Source organism: Culex pipiens, chromosome 1 (genome assembly GCF_016801865.2).
Source record: "Culex pipiens pallens isolate TS chromosome 1, TS_CPP_V2, whole genome shotgun sequence".
Lineage (NCBI taxonomy): Eukaryota > Metazoa > Arthropoda > Insecta > Diptera > Culicidae > Culex > Culex pipiens.
Genome location: NC_068937.1, coordinates 8,886,820 through 8,909,627, shown reverse-complemented (window position 1 = coordinate 8,909,627; position 22,808 = coordinate 8,886,820). Strand labels below are relative to the sequence as shown.

Below are 22,808 nucleotides of genomic sequence, written 5' to 3'. Positions count from 1 at the left end.
ATTGTTTCAAATGATTCATGCACTGCTTTTGGTGCATTTTTATAGCTTTTGACGCATGGCGTTTAAATTAATTCAAATATTTCCCCCAAAATTTTCATTTAAAAAAAATTGAACGAATATTAAAAATTTTCGCTTGCAAGTGTCAAACGATCGCAGTTGGCCTTGAACAAGCAAGCGCGTGCTTTGACCCACGCAAAAAATCTTTCCGCTCTCTGATTGGCTGTTTTGTTTTGCCGTGGAGTCGTGAAGGCAGCATTTTTGCCAACGATTTTCATTCCATCGTCATCGTTCGAACCGACAACATTGTAGCAGCAGCAGCGGAAAAAACAACTTCTGCTGCAATGCAACAAAATGGCGCTTTTCAGGGCCAACGAAAAATTCACGAAAGAGTTTTTTGTTTCAAATGATTCATGCACTGCTTTTGGTGCATTTTTATAGCTTTTGACGCTTGGCGTTTAAATTAATTTAAATATTTTCCCCCAAACAATTTCCATTTAAAAAAATAGAACGAATATTAACAATCAAACGTCAAACGATCGCAGTTGGCCAACTTATGAGGCTGTGGCCAATACTCTCAAAATGGCCATTTTCATAACCAGTATCGAAAAACATGAATTTTGATACCCATATTGTCCAAAATCGTACGGTTCTGTAAATGTCCTCTCGGGAGTACCTACCTGAGGGCACCGGCCACTCCAGGTTGTGGCCAATACTGTCAAAATGGCCATTTTAATTACCAGTACCAAAAACCAAGAAGTTTGATACCCATATTGCCCAGAACCGTATGGTTTGATAAATGTCTCCCCGGGACAACCTCCCTGAGGGCACAGGCCACTCCAGGTTGTGGCCAATACTGTCAAAATGGCCATTCTAATTACGAGTACTAAAAACCAAGAAGTTTGATACCCATATTGCCAAAAATCGTATGGTTCGGTAAATGTCCTCCCGGGACAACCTCCCTGAGGGCACCGGCCACTCCAGGTTGTGGCCAATACTGTCAAAATGGCCATTTTAATTACCAGTACCAAAAACCAAGAAGTTTGATACCCATATTGCCCAAAACCGTATGGTTTGATAAATTTCTCCCCGGGACAAATTCCCTGAGGGCACTGGCCATTCCAGGTTGTGGCCAATACTGTCAAAATGGCCATTTTAATTACCAGTACCAAAAACCAAGAAGTTTGATACCCATATTGCCCAAAACCGTATGGTTTGATAAATGTCTCCCCGGAACAACCTCCCTGAGGGCACCGGCCACTCCAGGTTGTGGCCAATACTGTCAAAATGGCCATTCTAATTACGAGTACTAAAAAACAAGAAGTTTGATACCCATATTGCCAAAAATCGTATGGTTCGGTAATTGTCCTCCCGGGACAACCTCCCTGAGGGCACCGGCCACTCCAGGTTGTGGCCAATACTGTCAAAATGGCCATTTTAATTACCAGTACCAAAAACCAAGAAGTTTGATACCCATATTGCCCAGTCTCGTATGGCCTTCCATCGGAACACTCCTGAGGGTTCTGGCCACTCCGTGTCTTGTGGCCAGAATATTCCGGCTGGACTGCCTCCGCTTGGGCTGCTCCTTGCTCCAGGCCAGCTGCTTTTCGGCAAACTGCTTCTGGGCCTCCAGGCCATCTGCTTCCAGGTCCAGATTGTTGTTCACTGCTCGGCGTCCAGCGATAGAATGATTTTCTTGGGCTGATCGAGCGGGGTTTATAGGCTCGAAATGGTGACGGATGCCCCGCCTTTTTGTGCCGGTTATCCCAAACCTCATCATTCGCTTTTTGTTTCAACTGTGTGGAAAATTCCACGCAACAGTGCTTTGTTGCGTCGCAGACCTCTTCCCCAGTACCAAGCATGCAACATTTTCGTAACGCGCGACATTTTTCGGTTTTCTGGATTGACACCTCACCAGAATAGAGCCCTTAGGACAAAGTTCTTTGTCAAAAAGTTGATAAAAAAATCTCCAAATTTTTTTCCGTGTACCTATTTTTTTCTCAAAAGTCCTCAACAATACCTACAACTTTGCCGAAGACACTAAATTGATCAGAAAATTCACTCAAAAGTTACAGCTGTTTGAATATTTACAAACCATTTTTGTATGGACAGCTGCCAAAATTGTATGGAGACTTGTATGGGTGAACCAATGACACAAAATAGCATATTTGGTCATAGGGAAGGCCCCCACAAAGTTTGAGCCAAATCAAAAAATACAAATAAAATCCATTTCCGGTTTTGGTAGAGAATTGCTCGTTTGTCACAAAATCTCCGTCAAGGCAATTCCCCATAAGAGAGGCATATTAGCCGTTTGGTTTTTCGCATCGGCAGCCAAGTCTAAACACTTTTTCAGTGAAATTCAAGTTCCAGGAGATGCGTTGGAACATCCTCTGGTGTTAATATCTCGTTTTTGCCAAAAGTGGGTATTAGCCGTTTTTTCAATGGTGGACAGTACAACTATAACTAAGAATTTTTGAACATTTCGATTCCACATTTTGGAAGATAAACTTGAAATTCAAAATAATGTTTTTTGCAGCATCCCGCTATTTCCAGACCAGAGTCTAGGAACAAAAACTATAAATAAAATAACTAGCCACAGCCTTATTAAAAATCATTGAAAGATGCTACACTCAAAAAAATGAGTTCGCGTAAACGTGAACAGAGTTCATGCCACCAGGAACCAGGAAGAAACCCGTTCAACTTTTATAGTGCATTGCACTATGAAAGTGAACAGTTTTCTTCCTGGTTCCTGTTGGCATGAACTCTGTTCACGTTTACGCGAACTAATTTTTTTGAGTGTTTAAAAGGATAGACAAAATATTAGTAAAATAAATAGGGACCATCCATTAATCACTTGGACACTTCAGGAGGGTACCTTGACCATAAATTTGATTTTTATTTTTTTAATTGTTTCAAAGATGAAACCACCTTTCGCTGACAAAACAAAACAAAACCAAACCCGTTAGCTTAAATAACTTATTATGTTATTATTTTCCTTTGATGTTCCCAGCTTCGTGCATAAAATCGCGTGCGTGACTTCCCAATTGAACCATAAAACTTCGCTTCATGCCACCACTTCATCATTACAAACGCCAACCATTTACGTGCGTTTCCATGTGTTACAAAGCACGCCACTCTATCGATTTTTTTTTTGTCTCTCCTTTTTCTGGCGAACATCCAGGAATGCACCCACAAAACACATCCGGAACACACGTATGGTCGTGCGTTCTCCAAGCAACAGAACGCTGTAACGCTCCGATGGCACTGCCTAAAAATCATAAATCATGTAAAACGGCACCATCTAATTACCTCGTTAACGGGTTAAAAACAGACCGTTTTATGGTCGAGTGACTCTCAACTCACTCGCTTTTGGTTGGTGTCCTTTCTGTACGCAGCAGTTCCTTCACAGCGCGTTGTGGTGGTGTCACCTTAAGGTTGTCTCTCTTGAAGGTAATAACTCTATTCAGCAAAAAGTTTTCTCCTCCTAAGACGCAAAGTTGTTGAGTTGTTGATCTCGCTCTCATCTTGAGCTCGACTCGAGCGATAATACCTTTTGAACCCCCAAAAACTGCGACTTTTCCCTCAGACGTCGTCGTCGTCGTACAATTTTCATGTGTGCTTCTGCGGTTTCGGGCATTTTCTTGAAACTTTCCCCGCAACAACGAACGAGCGAAGAAGGTCGACTCTGGTGTGTCGTAAATCTCGTAAGGTCTGAGCTACGCTGACGATGTTTCTTGAATGTCGTTAAAATTTCATGCCAGCGCCGGGGCAAAACTTTGAACAATGTTGAAAGTCATACAGCGTGCCGAATCTGGGAGGGAAAATTTGCGCCATTGAAACGTTTAATCCCGATGGATTGTTTACATAAGTGGCCGACATGCTTGGAGACCACCCAGGCAACATTTTCATCATGATCATTATAATTGTATGTTTGTATCAAAAGGCATACCGAATGTGAGAGCGTTCTGCATTGGTAAAGCAAAACAAAACATACGGATTGGCTGTAAACAATTGAAGGCGCACTTGAAATCATGCTTTGGAAAGAGAAACAAATGCAAAAAATATCAAAAGATGGTATTTACAATGTATTTCTTACAATTTAATTAAATATAATGTAAATTTTAGACAACTTAGCTCAATCAGTACCTTTTCACCACTTGCTCCACTAGAACTTTCACTTCTACCGTTAATCCAAACCTGCTCACCTTAATCACTCTGCACCACCGAATCAAAATCACCATCTCTAACCGTCACCTTTTCACGGACCTTTTCATCGTCGCCATCAATCCAGGTGGGTTCCACCAACTCACCACCCCGGACTCAACTTTTCATTCTCACGCATGAAGCAGATCTGTGGCTTTTCCAGTAGTGTATTTTCCGCAATAAATCCACCGGAAATCCTGCTACACACGAACGAACTCTTTTCAACCGCCGACACCACCACCAACGTGACTCTCGGTACGGTCGTCGTCACCCAAAGAACCACAAATCAATCCGCAGAACCCAAAATATACCACCACCAGCAGCAGCAGCACCGACAAAAACCACCAACTTGCCGACGGAAGCAGTTGACACGACCACGGAACTGACCACCTCCAACTCCCCCCCCCCCCCTCCAAACCACCAAGAGAGCGGGGAAAAACTTGATAAACCACGCAAAAACAACGGCCTAGAGGAGCGAGAGAGAGAGACAGTCCTGATGGATGTGTCACCGTGTCCACGCCGCAAACGCACACACTCACCCACAGATGATGTCCTTCGCTGGTTTGTTGATGAAAGGACGGACCGTCGGAATGTCGTTCGGGATCTGCAGGAGTACCTACAGCAAACAAAAAATACGCGCCCTTTCGATGAGGCCCGCAGTCGTGGCCAAACTGAAAGTAACGCAATTATACCACGACGCACTCTGTTGGGTGGTGAATCGACGGAACACGGAGAAAAAAGAGTTCCCAAAATCGTGAACAAGCGTTCATGAAAATGAGAACCTCGAACAAAGTGTTCAAATTCCATGGTACGATTTTGAAAAACGTACCATGAAATTTGAACACTTTGTTCGTGGTTCCCATTTTCATGAACGCTTGTTCACGATTTTGGGAACTCTTTTTTCTCCGTGAAGGGAGTCGTTTTTATAGGTAGCTTTTCATCATTTGTTCGATGTTGGTTATATTCGTTTCAAAATGATCTCGATTCACCAAAAACATAACATATACACATAATCTTCAACTTTAAACATTTGTTTTTTTAATTTGCTTTCTCAGTTAAAATTAAACAATTTTTAATAGCTGAGTACACGGAGAAAAAAGAGTTCCCAAAATCGTGAACAAGCGTTCATGAAAATGAGAGCCACGAACAAAGTGTTCAAATCCCATGGTACGATTTTGAAAAACGTACCATGGCATTTGAACACTTTGTTCGTGGTTCGCATTTTCATGAACGCTTGTTCACGATTCTGGGAACTCTTTTTTCTCCGTGTAAGAAATTAACAAGCAAGTTTTTTCAAAAGTTTATTACATTTGAATGCAAAAAGTGTTTTAAAATGCATTTTACACTAGTTCAGTTGTTTTGCACGCATTAGTTTAAAATAAAAGTATGATATGACGAAAACAAAAAAAAAATGAAAAAAAAAACACTTTTTGTGATACTAAACATCGAAAATTTTCAAAAAATTCAAAAGATGTTTAAATCAACCCAAACATGATAAAAATTATTTAAAACGCAGGGGAATGCATTTTAAACCAATTTCAGATGATATCACTTAAATTTCCTTTGTAATTTTTTGACCCTAATTTTTCGGGCCAACGTTGATGGTGGGGTGGGGGTGACAAAAACTTGATATAAAATTTGTACCAGCCTTATCTGTTTAAATAAAAATTCCCATTACAAATATAATTCTAAATTTTTAATATTTGTTGTTTTGGTACCGGAGATAAACAAAAAAAAGTTTTTTCTGAAAGTTTAAAAAACTATTGATGTAAGAATTTCAAATATAAGTCAAAGTTTTTTCCCATGACTCTAACAAGAAAAGGGGGATGGGGGGTGGGGGTGGATAGAAAATACAATAATTGAAATTACAATCCAGAATTTTAACAGTTCAGTGAAAAACCACTTGAAAATGCAATATACATACACCCGTACAGTTGATAAGCACTCATTAATTCTCAAAAAATGTAAGATTTGACGAACAAAAATTGCAAAAAAACGCATTTCTGGTTTAGAACATTGAAAATTCAACAAAATTTAAAAAACAATAATTAACCCAAACATGCTCAACAATGATAATAAACACAGGGGAATGCATTTTAAATTGAAATCAGTTATATCATAACAGACTTAAATTTCCATTAAAAATTTAAACTTTAAATTTTTTTGAAAAAAAAAAGTCTTTTTTGCCCCCTGATATTTCAGGGCAACAACAAAGCCTTATTTATTTTTTGATAATCGTTCAAAAGTAATGGCATTTTAAGGTATTTTTTCTTAAAACTTTTTTGTGGTTAAAAAATATAGGAGGAGAGGGGGTAATATGCACCCCCTGCTTTTCTCGGTATTTGGAAGAATTTTTCGAGGAAAAAATCATAGAAATTGGAAGCTTAACGTTGCTAAACCATGCTGGAAAAATTTGAGCATCGTAGTATAAAAACAGCTTAAGTTATTTGCAAAACCTTAAAATGTTGTGTTTTCATCTAATTTTCATTGAACTTTCATTATGATTTTTGGACAATATAAAAAGCATTTATTTTTATTGTTAGTGTTGAGGTATATGGTTTTTGCCATAATCTGCATCATTCTGTAGATAGATGAGTCCAAAAACATCAAAAAAATGCATTTTTAATTAAATTTTCTGCAAAAAGCGTGGTCGGGGCAAAATGCACCGCTGTGAAGCTCCTGTGTAAAAACAGCGGTGTCATCTAGTGGTGACTAGTGAAAACTGCTTTTACCTGGAGCATTTTGCCTCATGTTGTGGTGCATATTGCCCCGCAAAGTTGTTTGTAATGAATAATTTTTTTTTAGAAATTTGATATTTTCAAACAATTTTGCGGTTTTTTAAGACTTTTTCCACATGGATGACGAAGAATAATAGTTGTTTTAGAGCATCGAACAAAATTTTTCCACAGTAATGCTGTAACGGTTGAGAACTCACAGTTTTCCCTTAGGGGATGCATATTACCCCCTCTCCCCCTTCTTCATGAAGAAGCTACTCCTGCGAAAAGTATTTTCGAAAAGCTGTGAAAATATCCTATATTTTTTTATCGATTTGGATCGGACTGCTGATTGCTCAGATAAAGCAGCTAAAAGTTTTAAATTTTGTGAATAATTAGTTTTTCTCAGTGTCATTTAATCAACAATTATTGTTTAACTTACGATATTTCCGAACTATTGGATTGGTTTTCAATGTTAAGCTAGCCCAACAATTTAAAATGACCAAAATGACCCTGTTCAAAATTTTAACCCGACCTTGAAAGGAAAGGAAAAATATATCTCAAAATCTGCAACAGTGGATTTGCTGCAGAAAATGTCACATTTTATAACATTTTTGCAGCAAGCCCGTTGATCATTTTTGCCCGCCCCACCAACACATACAATGCTGGCCCGTCCCTGAGCAACACTTCAGAGAGAAGATTATGTTGGTGCTCTTTCAATCTCATTTCATCAAGCGTCCATGGCGCGGTGGTAGCGTGTCGGATCAATAACCAAGAAGTTGGTGGTTCAATCCTCGTTCTGTTATGTTTTTTTTTTTGTGAAATACAACCAAAAAGCCATCGGTAATGTCGATAATTGTTGGTAACGGGCAAAAATGTCATACTCCTATATCGCAAAAAATGCATGAGGAAAGATTTCATGCAGATTCTGATATACTTTCATGCCGCCATGCATCACAATCATGCGACTGCCAGTTGGGTGTAATGAGCAATTCTCTGAGATTTCGGTCATTCCATTTTTTTTGTGTTTTTCAATCCGGCTGAAACTTTTTTGGTGCCTTCGGTATGCCAAAAGAAGCCATTTTGTATCATTAGTTTGTCCATATAATTTTCCATACAAATTTGGCAGCTGTCCATACAAAAATAATATACGAAAATTCAAAAAATTGTATCTTTTGAAGGAATTTTTGATCGATTTGGTGTCTTCGGCAAAGTTGTAGGTATGAATAAGTACTAAACTGAAAAAATGATACAGTTTAAAAATTTTTTGGTGATTTTTAATTTCACTTTTTGTTATAAAAACATGATTTGCAAAAAATACACTTTTTTTATTTTTTGATATGTTTCTAGGGGACATCAAATGCAAACTTTTCAGAAATTTCTAGAATGTGCAAAAAATCTTTGACTGAGTTATGATTTTTTTTAAGCCTAATTTTTCGATGTTAAATGAAATTTACAATCAAAAAGTACTTCAGTGAAATTTTGATAAGGTGCATCGTTTTCAAGTTTAAGCCATTTTCAGGTAACTTTTTTGAAAATAGTAGCAGTTATTCATTTTTTTAAAATTTATGCCCATGTTTGCCCACCTTTGAAAAAAATATTTTTGAAGAGCTAAGAAAAATCTCTATATTTTGTAATTTTGAACTTTGTCGATACGACCCTTAGTTGCTGAGATATTGCCATGCAAAGACTTGAAAACAGGAAAATTGATGTTTTCTCAGTCTCACTCAAATAGCCCACCATTTTCTAATGTCGATATCTCAGCAACTAATGGTCAAATTTTCAATGATAAAATATGAAAAATTCGTGAAATTGCCAGATCTTTTCGAAAAAATATTATATTTTTTTTATATTAAGACTAACATTTCAAAAGGGCCAAACATTCAATATTTCGGTTAGCTCTTCTGCACCATCATTTCAAACGCCAATAAAGATCATGAACTTCCTGCAGCTCAGACCTCAACTGCATTACCTCGAGGTTATTGCCTGCCATCACCACCACCACCATCATCACATCGCGCTGTCATCATCTGGATTAAGTTCCATCAGCTTATTTTATTTATCCCTCCTCTCCACTTGCTTTCCCCGCTTGCCTTTCCAGCAAAACCAAACCCCGCCGCGGCCACAATATGGCCGTGTGGCAATAATGGGCTCACTTTAAGGTAACTGTATTAAATCGATTTTTTTTGTTCGCCGTTCAAGTCCCACTCCCTTAATGCCCTCACATGACCACGCAGCACAGCACTGTCCGGAGCCATCTCACCCTTGGGGGTGTAAAAGTTGGCCCCTCGTGGGACACGTGGGTGTCACGTGGGGGATTAGTGGGGAAGGGGAAAAAATAAATTAACATATTTCATTTTTTTGCTCGGTGCGTGGCACTTGTTTGTTTCGCGAGTTCGCACGATTTTTTGCATTTTGTTATTTTTTTTTCTCTTTCTCACTCTGGTCCAACCCGGGCCAAAGCCACCAACCCATGGACATATTTAAAAACATTATTATTATTATCTCCCGTCCATTTAACCCCACGCGGGTTGCGAAGGGAAATCGCTTTTGGGAGTGCTTTATTATAATGAGCTATGGCGTTTTATACACACAAACCGTACACAAAGGGAATAATAATGAAAAAATAACGCAACAAACGCATACAAAATTTAATTAAAATTCAAAATGAAAATGAGATTTTTTTTTGTCCAAGTTGTGTAATTTTTTTAAAGCCCGCCAGCAATGGCGTTGAAAATTTGTGCTCAACAAAAAAACAACAACGACAACAATGGTTACAAAAATCGTGTCTGTTGGCCGAGGTTTTGGGAAGGGAGGAAAAATATCATTACACACCCACTGCTGGTTAAGGGATGACACCGGAATGAAATCACCACACCGAAAGGGCAACAAGGGATATTGGTTGGTTTAACTGAGGGCGAAAAAAACAACATAAGCAAGATCAGCGACACAATTTTTGGAAAATTATAGCTAGAAGATTGAACTGTATTGAGTGTTTTTGAAAATACAAACTAATGCTTTAAATTAATTGATCTCATAAGTAGTAGATAAATTAAAAAAAAAAAAGAACAAAAAACATCCGATTTTCTCAATTTTATCAATAAATTGGAGTTCAGTGAACCCATTTTTCACAAATTTTTAAGGTTGATTGCATGATACATTACCAAATGCATGTTCTCAATATTTCATCATCGGCATTTTGGCCAGTATCTTCGATTTACAATTTTTGAATTACTTTAGAGAATTTTTGGGGATAACAACAACTCAAAAATAGAACCGATGAAAAAAATATAAAAGATTCGTGATTCGAATATCCAAAGTCATTTTTTTTCCAAGGACTTCGAATAAACATCTGGACAGCATTGCCAAAATTTTGAGAGAAGAAAATATATTGTCATCTGGGGCAAATAAGAAAAGCTGTTTTAGCCAAGTATCATCCCTCCAATATTATCCCTCAAAAACCTCCAATATGCTTTTAGAGTATTTTCATCTTTTAATAAAAGTTTTCTAAAATGGACCTTTCCTTGAGTTTTTTTTATTGGGATAAAACCCCGTAGCCTTCAAATTTTATTTTTTTTGGAAAAAAATAAGATTTTTTGAAAGTATCGATCTTTGGCAAAGTTGTATGGCATGATTAGGACTTTTAAGAAAAAAAAATAAACGGATTTTTATTTCTAATTTATTGTCTTAAAAAATAAAAATAAAAGTTTTTTGTTATTTTCATTTTATTAAATGTTTAAGGCTCAGAAAGGCATCATTCCCGATCGGCCATTTGACGGTCACATTCAAAAGAAAAAAACATTCAAATCTTGATTCAGAAAGTTTCGGGGGTGGGTTTCTTTGTGTTGTTTGTAGCATTTTAAATATAGTGATTATTTTTTCATTTCAATTTACTATTTCTGGACCCTGAATTCAGAACCATCATTGACAGTCATTGCTCCACAAATAATAGACACAATCTACCACCTTAAAATGAGCATGAGCATGAGCATGGTTGACTGCCAATGAGCTGCTACTCCGTTATTGACAGATCAGCTGAAGTTAAACAATGAATCAAAAATGATCAGTGGGAGCCAACCATCCGTTCACTGTTTAACCCCTGAAGACCCCGACTTTATTAGTCAATACCGGCGCCCTCCCAAGAAGCCTGCAGTTCAACAAAAGGGAGGAATGTTAGTCCGATAATTGAAGTTGCAGACTCATCAAGCACATAGTTTTTCGCTATATACTTGTTGATACCGCTTGAGACCGTTGAATCCACAGCATCTCCTTCAAGCATCACGTGATTATTTTTTTTTGGGTTAGTAGGATAAGGTATTGGCTTTTCGATGCCTCCCGAGCTACGATGCTATGGGGAGGACTTTCATAACAAACCCGTCGGCGAGCCTTCCGAGCAACGATGCTATGGGAAGGTCTTTCTAATTAGCACACCAAAACACTCGCGCACAGGTATTTAAATACTGAATAAATGTAATTTTTCATCACGATTACACAGACGACATTGATGATATAGGAAGGCCTTTTTTACAGTCATTTACAGTAATACTTAAACTTATTTTAATGCAACAATTCACACGACGTCGTGCCTCCCGATCAACGATGATGTAGGAAGGACTTGAGCAAGCTAATCAGGATGAAACACGAAATAAAATTCTTTTCTTTTCACACACAATGCCACATAATTGACCGCGTCACCACCCAACTAATTGAACTGATTTTCTTCTGCTTGTGGGCAAGCCAACCAGGATGAAACACGAAATAAAATTCTTTTCTTTTCACACACAATGCCACATAATTGACCGCGCGTCACCACCCAACTAATTGAACTCACACAATCTACCACCTTAAAATGATCAAAAAAGGCATCATTTGCGCTTGAGGATAGCAATAAAAATCTGAAAAAAAGATTTTTCGAAAAAATCAAACATAAAAATATTATTCTAAATGCAATCGGAAATTAAGCAATATATTTTTGATAATAAATCCTCAGCTCTTCATAAATTATGTGCAGATTTTTTTAAATAGTAAAAAATGCAACATTAAAAAAAAATTTAGCCTGAAAATACTGTGAAGTAATTTTCATTTTCGATTGCAAACTAAATGTGAAACCCAAAAAATAATTTTCATTATTTGGGGTAATTCTCTACCAACTCACTCGAAATCGGGAAAAGTTGCCCCGACCCCTCTTCGATTTGCGTGAAACTTTGTCCTAAGGGGTAACTTTTGCCCCTGATCACGGATCCGAGGTCCGTTTTTTGATATCTCGTGACGGAGGGGCGGTACGACCCCTTCCATTTTTGAACATGTGAAAAAGTAACTTTTTCAAAACTTTTTTTCGTAAAATCGTGATAACTCGTGATGTTTGTGAGTAAACCCCTTATGTTTATGTATCAAAATTTTTGTAATTGTCTGCTCTACAACTTTGTATAACATTAATACACTCTAAAAAATAACCCTGCAAAGTTAGAAAAAACACGAAATTTTAAAATGAAAATTTTTGTTCTAAATGAAAAAAAGACCCTTCTGGGTCAATGTAGATTCGAAAAGAACATTAAATTTCCCATAAAATGACATGTTCCAAAATTTTTTACAGTCGAGTAACGGAAAATGGTAGAATTTTTAAAACTTTTTTAGTGTTTTTTTCGATGAAAAATACGTTTTTCCGGAATTCTGAGTACGCCATCAAATCGGGCGTTTAATTTTACATAAAAGTCCCTTTGACACCAAATTTCTATCTCATCACCGTTTCAGGCTGCAAATTATTGAAAATCACCTAATTTTTCGCATGTTCAAAAATGGAAGGGGTCGTACCGCCCCTCCGTCACGAGATATCAAAAAACGGACCTCGGATTCGTCATCAGGGACAAAAGTTACCCATTAGGACAAAGTTTCACGCAAATCGAGGAGGGGTCGGGGCAACTGCTGTGTGAGTTGGCGGAGAATTACCCATATTTAACAGAAACCGAAAGTTCTTGATTTCTTTCCGTATTTTTTTTTTTTTAATAATTGAAGAGTTCAAGTGCACGAACCAGTTTATTGCTGTTCATATTATTTCTACATAAATTATAAATATTGATTAGTTAGAAAATATATCAAATACTTATTTTTTTTTTATATACTAGCTCTACGAAATAAAGTTAGCAATTTCCATAACGTCATCTGGGGTGACATTAGGTCTGGGGGCTGAGATTTGGTCATAGAAATTCAGCATTTTTGTGCTGTTTTGAACGGATTTTTGTTGAAATAAGTTATAATAGTAGTTTATGCAACAAGTTGCAAAAAGAGGATTTTTTCAGCACGAGTTGTACATTTATCCAACAAGGTTCACCGAGTTGGATAAATACAAAGAGTGCTGAAAAAATCAAGTTTTGCAACCAGTTCCATACAACATTTTTTGCAATTCCAAAAAACACAAGCACTGAGTGAAATTTTATGTAAATTTTTCATGTATTTTGTCAATAAATCGTTTAAATCAAAAAAAAATTGAAGTGTTACTTTTCGAAAAAGTGCTGAAAAGTCCATCCATTTGAGTGCTGAAAAGTAGAACTTTTCAGCATTTACTTTGAAAAGTGTTGCTATTCGATTTTGTTATTTTTGGTACAGAAAAGTAGGCTATTTCGTCGTTCAAGAATGACAGGAAAAGTAAATAGTTTCACGACGGAATTGCAAAAAAAAAAAATTCGTACAGTTTACTCCTTAAAAATAGTAGCGTTTGTTTGTAATTTAAAACTTAGTTCAGGAAGAAAATAAAAAAGCATTGCTGAAATAACCTAATACAGTCGACTCTCTGGTTGTCGGTCTACTCGATATCAATATTGCTACTTCTACACAGTAAAAAAAAATCATGGTAATATTACATCTCGAAATAGATGCATTTTTTATGTCAGGAAAAACGTGAAATTTTACTTTTAAAAATGTGTAATTTTATCACTTTTCTGGGTAATGCCACTTTTTCAGTCTGAATAAAAAATTCTTCATTAAAGAGGTAAAATTTAACCTTTCAAAATAACACCTTCAAAATTTACACAATTTGTTACTGTGTACCGATGGATCTTCAGTCCCTTCAAACTGCATACTTCGTTTCTCTTCATTCCTTGATATTTTTCTCTTGCTTGAAGGATCTCTTACTCGACGGTCTTTTTGCTTTACATCTCTCTTCCGGTTGTCAATAATTTCACTTTCTCATGGCTTGCCATTCTTTATGTAAAGTAATGTCAAACACATAAACAATGACTTTTAAATACCGCCGTTTGACATGCATGATTTATAAAACCCGCCAAACAAATCGCAGCACACTGGGGGTTGCTGGGGGGAAAACGTAAAAGTCCTTGTCAAAAATTTTCTGTTTTCATTTGCAACGGTGGTGTTTTTTGGAGTCCGGTTTTATATCAGGACGGATTATCCGGAGAAAACTAAAAAAAAGATTTTGCGATTCCGAATGCAGATCGGATGATGAAAAATTATGTGATCCACTCAACCGCTTCCGGCAGACCGTGGAGTGGAAATGAATGTAATGTTCGTCAAAATGTTTTATGTGAAGCTGAAGCAGAAGACTTATCATGTGTTATTTGTTTTTAGGTGTAATTTACAAATTTTCAAAGAAAATAAATATGTTTCAAGGGGGTGGATCTTGTTGTTGAAGAGTGTGATTAAATTCGAAATTGTATCGAATTTGTGTAGCCATATTTTTACATCTCGATCGTAGAAAATTATTAAATATAAAATAAATAAAGGTTAAGGATACAACATGAAATAAACAAAGAAAACAGCTGTGTTATTTCTTTTCCTTAGCTTGTCTAAAGGACTTTTATTTTTGTTTTTCGTCATTCATTTTTCGCTTAAATCAAGACAATAAGCAAAATAGCAACTTCCTTTCTTCTAAAATCCCCCCTTTCCGCTGCATTGCAATCATTCACTCCAGAAAAAGAATAACAGGAAGCAAACAAGAGTTTTGTTTCTGGCGTACGGTCTTTCTTCAACATTTTTCAGCAACCCAAACTCCCAACCAGAATTGCCATTACGTTTTCCGTTTCATAGGAGTGCCGAGAATTTTACCAACACAAATAAATATATTTAAAAACATTTTTTTTTATTTCACGTGTTTAACATCCAGGACAACTAAAGGACGTTTCAACACTGTAAAATGAATTGATGGAACTAGGGATTCGGATTCCTAGAATAACTTGGTCAGTTTTCTCCGGACCCCGAAAAAACACCACCGTTGCAAATGAAAACAGAAAATTTTTGACAAAGGCTTTTACGTTTTTCCCCCAGCAACCCCCAGTGTGCTGCGATTTGTTTGGCGGGTTTTATAAATCATGCATGTCAAACGGCGGTATTTAAAAGTCATTGTTTATGTTTTTGACATTAGTTTACATAAAGAATAGGCATAACATGCGAAACGAAGCTTTGAAGGGTGTTTGACTTTTGTTTGTTTTTGTTTGCTGGACACTGCCATGATTCTCTACCAAAGGAATGAACAATGTAAAATATATTTTCTATCCAGTCTTCATTTTGCGTTCTGTTAACTGATGATTCTCTTCTTCGATGACCCCTTCATTGAAAAACGGAGAGTCAATTACCTTATCAAGCACACCATTACCACTTTCGCCTCAATCAATCAATCAATTCCACCTACCTCGAAACCCAAAAACCAAAACACCAAACACTCAACGCCAAACCTCAGTCGTGCCACCCCAAAAATTCAAGACAAAACCTCCCTTTCAATCCCCCACCTCTCGCTCAACCCCAAAATCCTTTTAATCATCACAAACCATTCTGGTTGACCATCGGCAAAAAATGTCGTCCTCCCCACTACACTACTCTACCACGCAGAGAGAAAAAAAAATGTTACCCACCAAAACCTCTGATTTCAACCATCACCGATTGGTGGCCTACCAAATGTGTGTCTGTGTGTGCGCGCCTTCGTTTGTATGTGTGCACCGCGCGCGCGGTGGTCAAAAACAGATTTAACTGACTCCGCTACTCAATTAACAAGAATTCAACGACAAAAAACGCGAAAAAAGTCGCCAAATAACAAATTGAGAGCAAAAAATGTTATCATTTTCCACTTACTTTTCGGCTTTTTGTTGTTCCCAGGAAAAATTTAACTCGCTTTTTTTGACAGCTCACCAGCAGCGCGCTGCGCTGCCTACTAGATCACTCACTCGTCACTTGTTTTTGTTGTTGTTGCGTCGTTTGACGTTTTTCACACGTCCGCGTCAACGCCGCTGTTGATTGGTCTCACACACATTGGTCCAACATCCGGCCGACGACGACGATTCGACTGCGGTTTCGTCGTGTTGGTTTTTTTTTGCCTCCTCCTTTCTTCTTTTGTTCTCACCCGTTCGTCGTCGCCTACTCAGTGCGCGAGACGCCCACAAACCCAACCGGCCGTATGTGTGTGTGACCTCTGCGTGTCGAGGTTTCCGCGGCCGTGTTCCGCCGTGGCCACGTGTCACACCGACGACAACACTTTCCGCGACCAAACCAGCAAACAACGAAAAAAAATGGCCGCGACAATTGCACTTTTTCACTGTTGTTGTTGTTTTTTCGGGATTGTTGTCGAATCACTCGTCACCCGTGGGGTCTCTGTGTGAGAGCGCAACTTTTTTTTCGGGGGAGCACCCCCTTCGGGAATTGAACCGTCGTCGTTGACCGACCGCTGGCCGCCACTCTGCGGTGTCCACGTGAGCGAGTGCGTGCGTGCGTGTGTGTGCGGTGAGGGTATCAAATCACACAAATAAATATGTTTTCACAAGTGTTTTGCTCTTGTTGCTGTTGTGAGTATTTTTTTTTTTCGGGTCGTTTTCACTCCTTTTTTATAATTGTTCGTTTGTGGGAAGGTTCCTGCGGGGGGAGAAGAGTGGGAATGTGTTCAACACTTGACATTTTTGTCACTGCGTGCCAATTTTGTTATTTTTCTTTTAATAGGGAATAAAATTCGTACAGAAAAGCTTGAAAATTAAGGTGGTAGAAGGTGTCCATCACTTTTGGGGCAATGACTGCCAATGATGGTTCTGAATACATGGTCCTGAAATTGTAAATTGAAATGAAAAAATAATCACCATATGTAAAATGCTTCTACAAACAACACAAAGAAACCCATTTTTTGATTGAAAACTCCTGTATCAAGATTTTAATGTTTTTTTTCTAAAACAAACATGGCCGCCAAATGGCCGATCGGAATGATGCCTTCCAGAGCCTTAAATAGTCAGGTTTCATTACTAGAGCATTCAAAAAAAAAAAACAAATTAGGAGTTTACTCCATCAATCTGGTTTAAAAAACATTTTTAATATTTTCTTAAACGATGCCATTGGGATTATCCAATCTTCAAAAAATCGAATGACAACAAAAAGTTGTTTTTTTTTGTGGTTGAGCTCAAATATGACCCTCGAAATCCGTTAAGTTATTTGGAAATTTTAAATGCAAATTGGTGGCTAAAATGAAGGAGATTTAATATTAACTTTCAAATTTGACTCAAATTTCGTCGCAGTAGTCGAAATTTATTTTATATTATCTTATCAACCGTAAAATTAATAATCTTGTAAAATTAATTAAGCAAATAGAAAAATCACGCATCAAGAAAACAAATCTTTTCTGAATTGGTTTCTGATTGTGGTACAAAATAAAATAATTCATATTTAAAATTCAAATTGTTTCAGATAGATTTTAAATGTAAAAAAATTCTAGGAAAAAAAGAAAAAATGCATTCAAGCCAGGTTAAAGCAATGGTACACAATTTGTTTTGAAGTATTTTCTATGTTTCATATGTTTAATGACAATTACTTTTATTTTTTGAAACACCTACAAATCTTGCTTAGAAAAACTATCAACTGTCATTTGTAAACAATTATTATCGTTCAGCCACTGCAAACTTCATTTCATGTTTTTTTTTTTGAGAAATATTAAAAGCAGAGGAAAAAAATATTCTCATTTTTTTATTTAAATAGTAAAAAATTGTGTTAATTTTGAAGGTGCAATTTTGGTAGATTGAATATTACCTCTTTTATGATGTAATTTTACCTGAGTTCCGACTGAAAAAATGGTATTACACCAGAAAAGTGGTAAAATTCCACATTTTTAGACAAAAAATATTTTTTTTTCTGACATAAATTATGTACCTCTTTCCAGATGTAATATTACCATTATTTTTTTTCTATAACTATATTGATATATCTGAATACTTTTTAACCATTTGTTTTAAAATGCTTTTAATATTTAAAAAAGAAGAAATTTTTATTATCTTGCATTCTTCTCCTAATGACATTGAGATGAAAAAGAGAATCTTGGATAAGATTTTTTTTTCAATAGAATCTTTTTAATCCAATCAGTAAAAACAATCATTGTAATATTCCATCTGTGAATGAGTACATTCTTATGCCAGAAAAAAGTGTAATTTTATCCCTGAAAATGTGGTAATTTGACACTTTTTCGTTGTAATACAACTTGTTCAGTTTAAGTCGGGGTAAAGTTTAATCATAAATGAGGTAATATTCGTTCTACATTTAATCATAAATGAGGTAAAAAATCCATTCAATTTTACACACTCCAAACGGAGAACTTCCATTCGAGCAGTTTTTGCTTTTTCGGCAATGTTTTTCTTATAGGAGAACTGTCATTTCTACCACTTGAATCGGGTGTTCCATTTACACAATTTCTACTGTGTATTTGAAAACTTAACTAGAATAATCAAAATACTTTAAATATTGATTTTCCTTTTTTTATTTGTTTTACTCAAAAAAATAAGTAATTAAATAAAAGCTGAATTTAGAAAAAATAAAATAAAAGCTGAATGTTACATCTTTTTGATGTAATTTTTACTCAATCACCGTGATATCTATGCAATAATTGCACATGAAACATGTAAAATAAAACTTGTTCAGAGGCGAAATTACTTTTTTTGACAGAATATCTGTCAACATTCTGAAAAATGATATTAGCATGTTTTTTACTACGTAGTTGAAAAATATTCAATATTAGGCCGATGCAAATATTTTTCAAAGTTAACATAATCATATTTAGCATGTTTGGGTTTGTTTGACAATGTTATGAATTTGTATGAAATTCCAACATACAGCATTGCTAAAACTTTTTATTCGCAAGAAATAAAATTTTCGTCAATACTTAGATCTCTTGGAAACTAATGATAGCAAAACAACTGAACAGGTGTATAATGCATTTTCGAACACTTTTTGCATTTAAATGTTGAAATAATGGCATGTAATTTAAATTTTCATACCTTTTTTTTTATTTTCATGCAGAACTCCCTCCCACACCCCCCCCCCCCTCGTTCGGCTTTGGTCAGATTTGAAGTCCATAAACTTCAAGTAATATTTGCAACGGCCTTATTAATTAAAAAATAAAGGTTGAATAGAACTTTAAAGAGTTTTACAATTTTTAATCATTTGATTTTCCTTGAGAAATCTTAGAAGCAAAAAAAAATAAAAATAAAATCAAAATTTAGCACATTTAGCATAGTATTCATAATAAATTAAAAACGCATTTAAAATATCGCTCCATTGGATACCCCAATTGTTAATTATGATAATTTTAGTATATTCAAAAAACGGTATTTTGTGAAAATTAGTTTTATTATTATTTAAAAACTGTAATATTATATTTTTTGTAAAATACTATTTTTTCACAAAAAAATTTTTTTTCAAAAATACTCACATTTTTATAATTTGCAATATGCAATATAAAAACGAAGCAAAATTAAGCATCTTTTGCACGTAAATATAGAATATTTTTGGTAAAAAGCACATTTGGGAAATATTGTATTTTAATTTAAAATTTTAAATTAAAAAAATTGTATCAAAAATCGTTTCATTCCTACACTGCGAAGAATGAAATTTTGAGTACTTTCGGAATACGTTTCACTGATTTTTTTTAGTATCTTACAAAAACAACTCTCATGAAGGGAAAATGCATACAAAATTTCGATTCGTGACATCCATATTGCAATTTTTTTTTGAATTAAAAAAAAAAGGAATTTTGTTTATTATATTTTTATTTATATTTTTATTCATACGAGAACATTTTATCGAGTTGAAAAAAATATATATAAAAGAAGCGTTAAATGGTGAAAAATAAATCAATTGATCAAAATTCCATTCTATCTTCAGATCATAACTGGAGAAAAGAGATTTTGTCTATGAAAAAATCCTCTCCGAATCAATGGCATTTGGTCAATATTTTTTTGCATTTGAGGTTAGAAATCGCATTTAAAGCACAGAGCAATTGTTCCAAAATAGTTTTTTTTAACGACTTGACATAAAAAATGTTTATTGCAAAAAAAAAATTATTGTAATGAATTGCTGAAAAAAGATCATTGCAATCACTTTAAAGAGAATCAAATTTTATGAATATTTTAGAAAACAAACGTTTTATGTTTGTTTTGAATAGAACATTGTACATTTTAATTCTTTTTTGATATGTTCAGTCTAGTGCAGATTTTTAAACTCCCCGTCGATTTTTAAAATTAAGATAAACAGTAATAATGTATTTGATATTAAAGAACACAGATCTTCAAGTAAATGTCTTCATTTATCTTTTTTTTAAATGCCATTTCCTGTTCCTTATACATTGATTACTTCCCATCCCTTCTAGGACGATCACTCTCGAACCCACACACTTTCACCACCCAAATTCCGTCGGTTCTGGGTGCACTGCGAATTTCCAGTCTCACTTTTCATGCCCCCAGTTTTTTTTTTAGCTCCGTTCCCTTTCCATCAACCGTGTGTGTGTTGATGATGTCCAACCGTTTTTGGCGCGCACTTTATTTTTTGTTTTCCCCTTTTCATCACCATCATCACCAGCCCCAATCGAATTGTGTGAAGCCTCCTGGATTCCACCACCACCTCATTCACCACCAAACCAAAATTTGGCAAAACTGGAAACACTGGGAAAAAAACTCGGCAGCCCAGCGCGTGGCCACAGGGCCGTGGCCAGTTCACCAGAGGGCGTCACACTCTTCTCGGGTTTTTTTCCTCAACCGCCGCCACCACCAACCGGGGAGTTTGGAGCCAGAACGAACCGCGACCACCGCCGGGGGAGGGACACCGCCAAAAAACAACAACCGACCACTTTACTCTATTAAGGAGGGTGACTCTATTATTTTGCTTTTTTTGTTAAGGGGTAGAGTGGTGTGGGGTCACGCGCGATTTTTTTTTGGTTTTTTGGTCAACCTCTTCGTTGAGTCTCAAATGACCCACAAACTCTACCTCAATCACTACTCTCGAAGGCGGATTCCACAGGCTAGGAAGTTGGTAAGCCAGGTTGGCCGTCCTGCTTCCAAAGTCAACGAAGCGCAGTGTTAGACTAAAATCGCTTTTATGGTTTTGTTGGCCTGGTCGGGTTGGGAAAATCCAGCAGCATTCCGGACGGAACCATATACTCTCACCTCACCGTACGCACACGGAACCACTACCTTCCCAAGACCCAAACCCCGCACAAGCCGCCCCCGAACCGGGGGGGTTCGTGCTATAATTACAACAAGAGTTGAAAGTTTTGTTGGGAAAACGCATCGGGGATCCGAAACCCGGGCGAACCACCGGTGGACCAAACCGGTGAAGGTGGTGGCGGCGTGGCCACCCAACAACATGGTTCTCCGCCCCGACACCCCCAAACTTCGGGAGAGCCGCTCAGCTGGTTCTCTCAGCACTCCGTGGACGTCCTGGGATGATGCAATCCAGGCGGAAGAAGCGAAGGGTTATTTATTTATACATAATCATGTATCGCCCCAACAGAGGGCGGCTTACCCTACCTCCCCCTCGAAGCAACCCTGCCTTCCTTCGGAAGAGTGTGTGTGGTGGTGGTGGTGATTTTAATGTTGATGCTTATGCTCGCATGCTCCCGGGGTTTTGCTCTCTGGGCAGAGGACTTTTTGCCAGCGGATTGCAGGGTTTGTGGGGGTGCGTGGTGGGAGTACATACAACACTCGCAGACACGATTTCATGGAAGGATTTCAAACTCTTGGACCTTGGATTGAACCCTGTCCACATCGATGGTCCAGCCGCGTTGAAGGTGAACGGGTTAGGGAAGGAAAATCAGGTTGAGTTTGAAAATTGTTGCTACAATAATTATTTTTGCGAAATTATAGGAAACTTGAAAATTCAGTATTTTCAAAAATTCAGAAATTGGCGCCTTTCAAATAAAACGCAGCATTTTTCAATGAATTTGGAAATTTTTCGTAAATTGACCGGTGCCCTCAGAGATGTTCCGATGATAACGATTATACACGAAAATTGTCATTTTGACAGAGTTGGTCACAGCTCTTTTTGTTTAGATTTTTTTCAATATTCTTTGCCATGCTGGTCATGTCTGTAACATATCTTACTGCACCATTTAACAACAAAATTATCATACGTAAATATTCGAAAATATGTAACTCTTGAAAGAATTTTCTGATCGATTTGGTGTCCTCGGCAAAGTTGTAAGTATTGCTGGGGACTTTCAGAAAAAAAATAGGTACATTGATTTTTTTTTTGAGATCTTAATTTTTTTTGCACAAAAATTCAATTTCCCAAAATCAATACTTTTGGATTTTCCATTTTCTATATGTTTTATGGGACAAAACACCGCAACTTTTGAGACACAGAGCATGGACAAAAATGTGACCACCGAGTTATGATTTATGTTAATTGTGTTTTTTGGAGAAAATATAATTTTTCTGACTTCAGTTTTCAATGTAAAATCTAATTTGCAATCGAAGGTACTTCAATGATTTTTTGATATAGTCATTGTTTTCAAGATATAGCCACTTAAAGTTTAATTTCAACTGAAAGCTTCCCATTTTTCTTTTTTTTTACTTAGGGTCCATGATTGTCCAAACCCGAAAATATTTTTTTCGAAAAAATCCAGAAAGATTGCTTACGAGATATTGAAGATTT

The 22,808-nt window shown here is 36.6% G+C and overlaps 1 protein-coding gene across 1 annotated transcript in view; it reads right to left on the bottom strand.

Moving 5' to 3' along the window:
• Window positions 1–21,246, bottom strand: part of LOC120413307 (probable serine/threonine-protein kinase DDB_G0277071) — a 113,050-nt gene extending 91,804 nt beyond the window's left edge. The window contains exons 1-2 of the mRNA XM_052711644.1: window positions 21,141–21,246; window positions 15,990–16,763 (exon numbers count right to left, since the gene is read on the bottom strand). The gene's annotated coding sequence lies outside the window, so the exon portion shown is untranslated. The remainder of the gene's footprint in view (window positions 1–15,989; window positions 16,764–21,140) is intronic.
• Window positions 21,247–22,808: the final 1,562 nt, after the last annotated feature.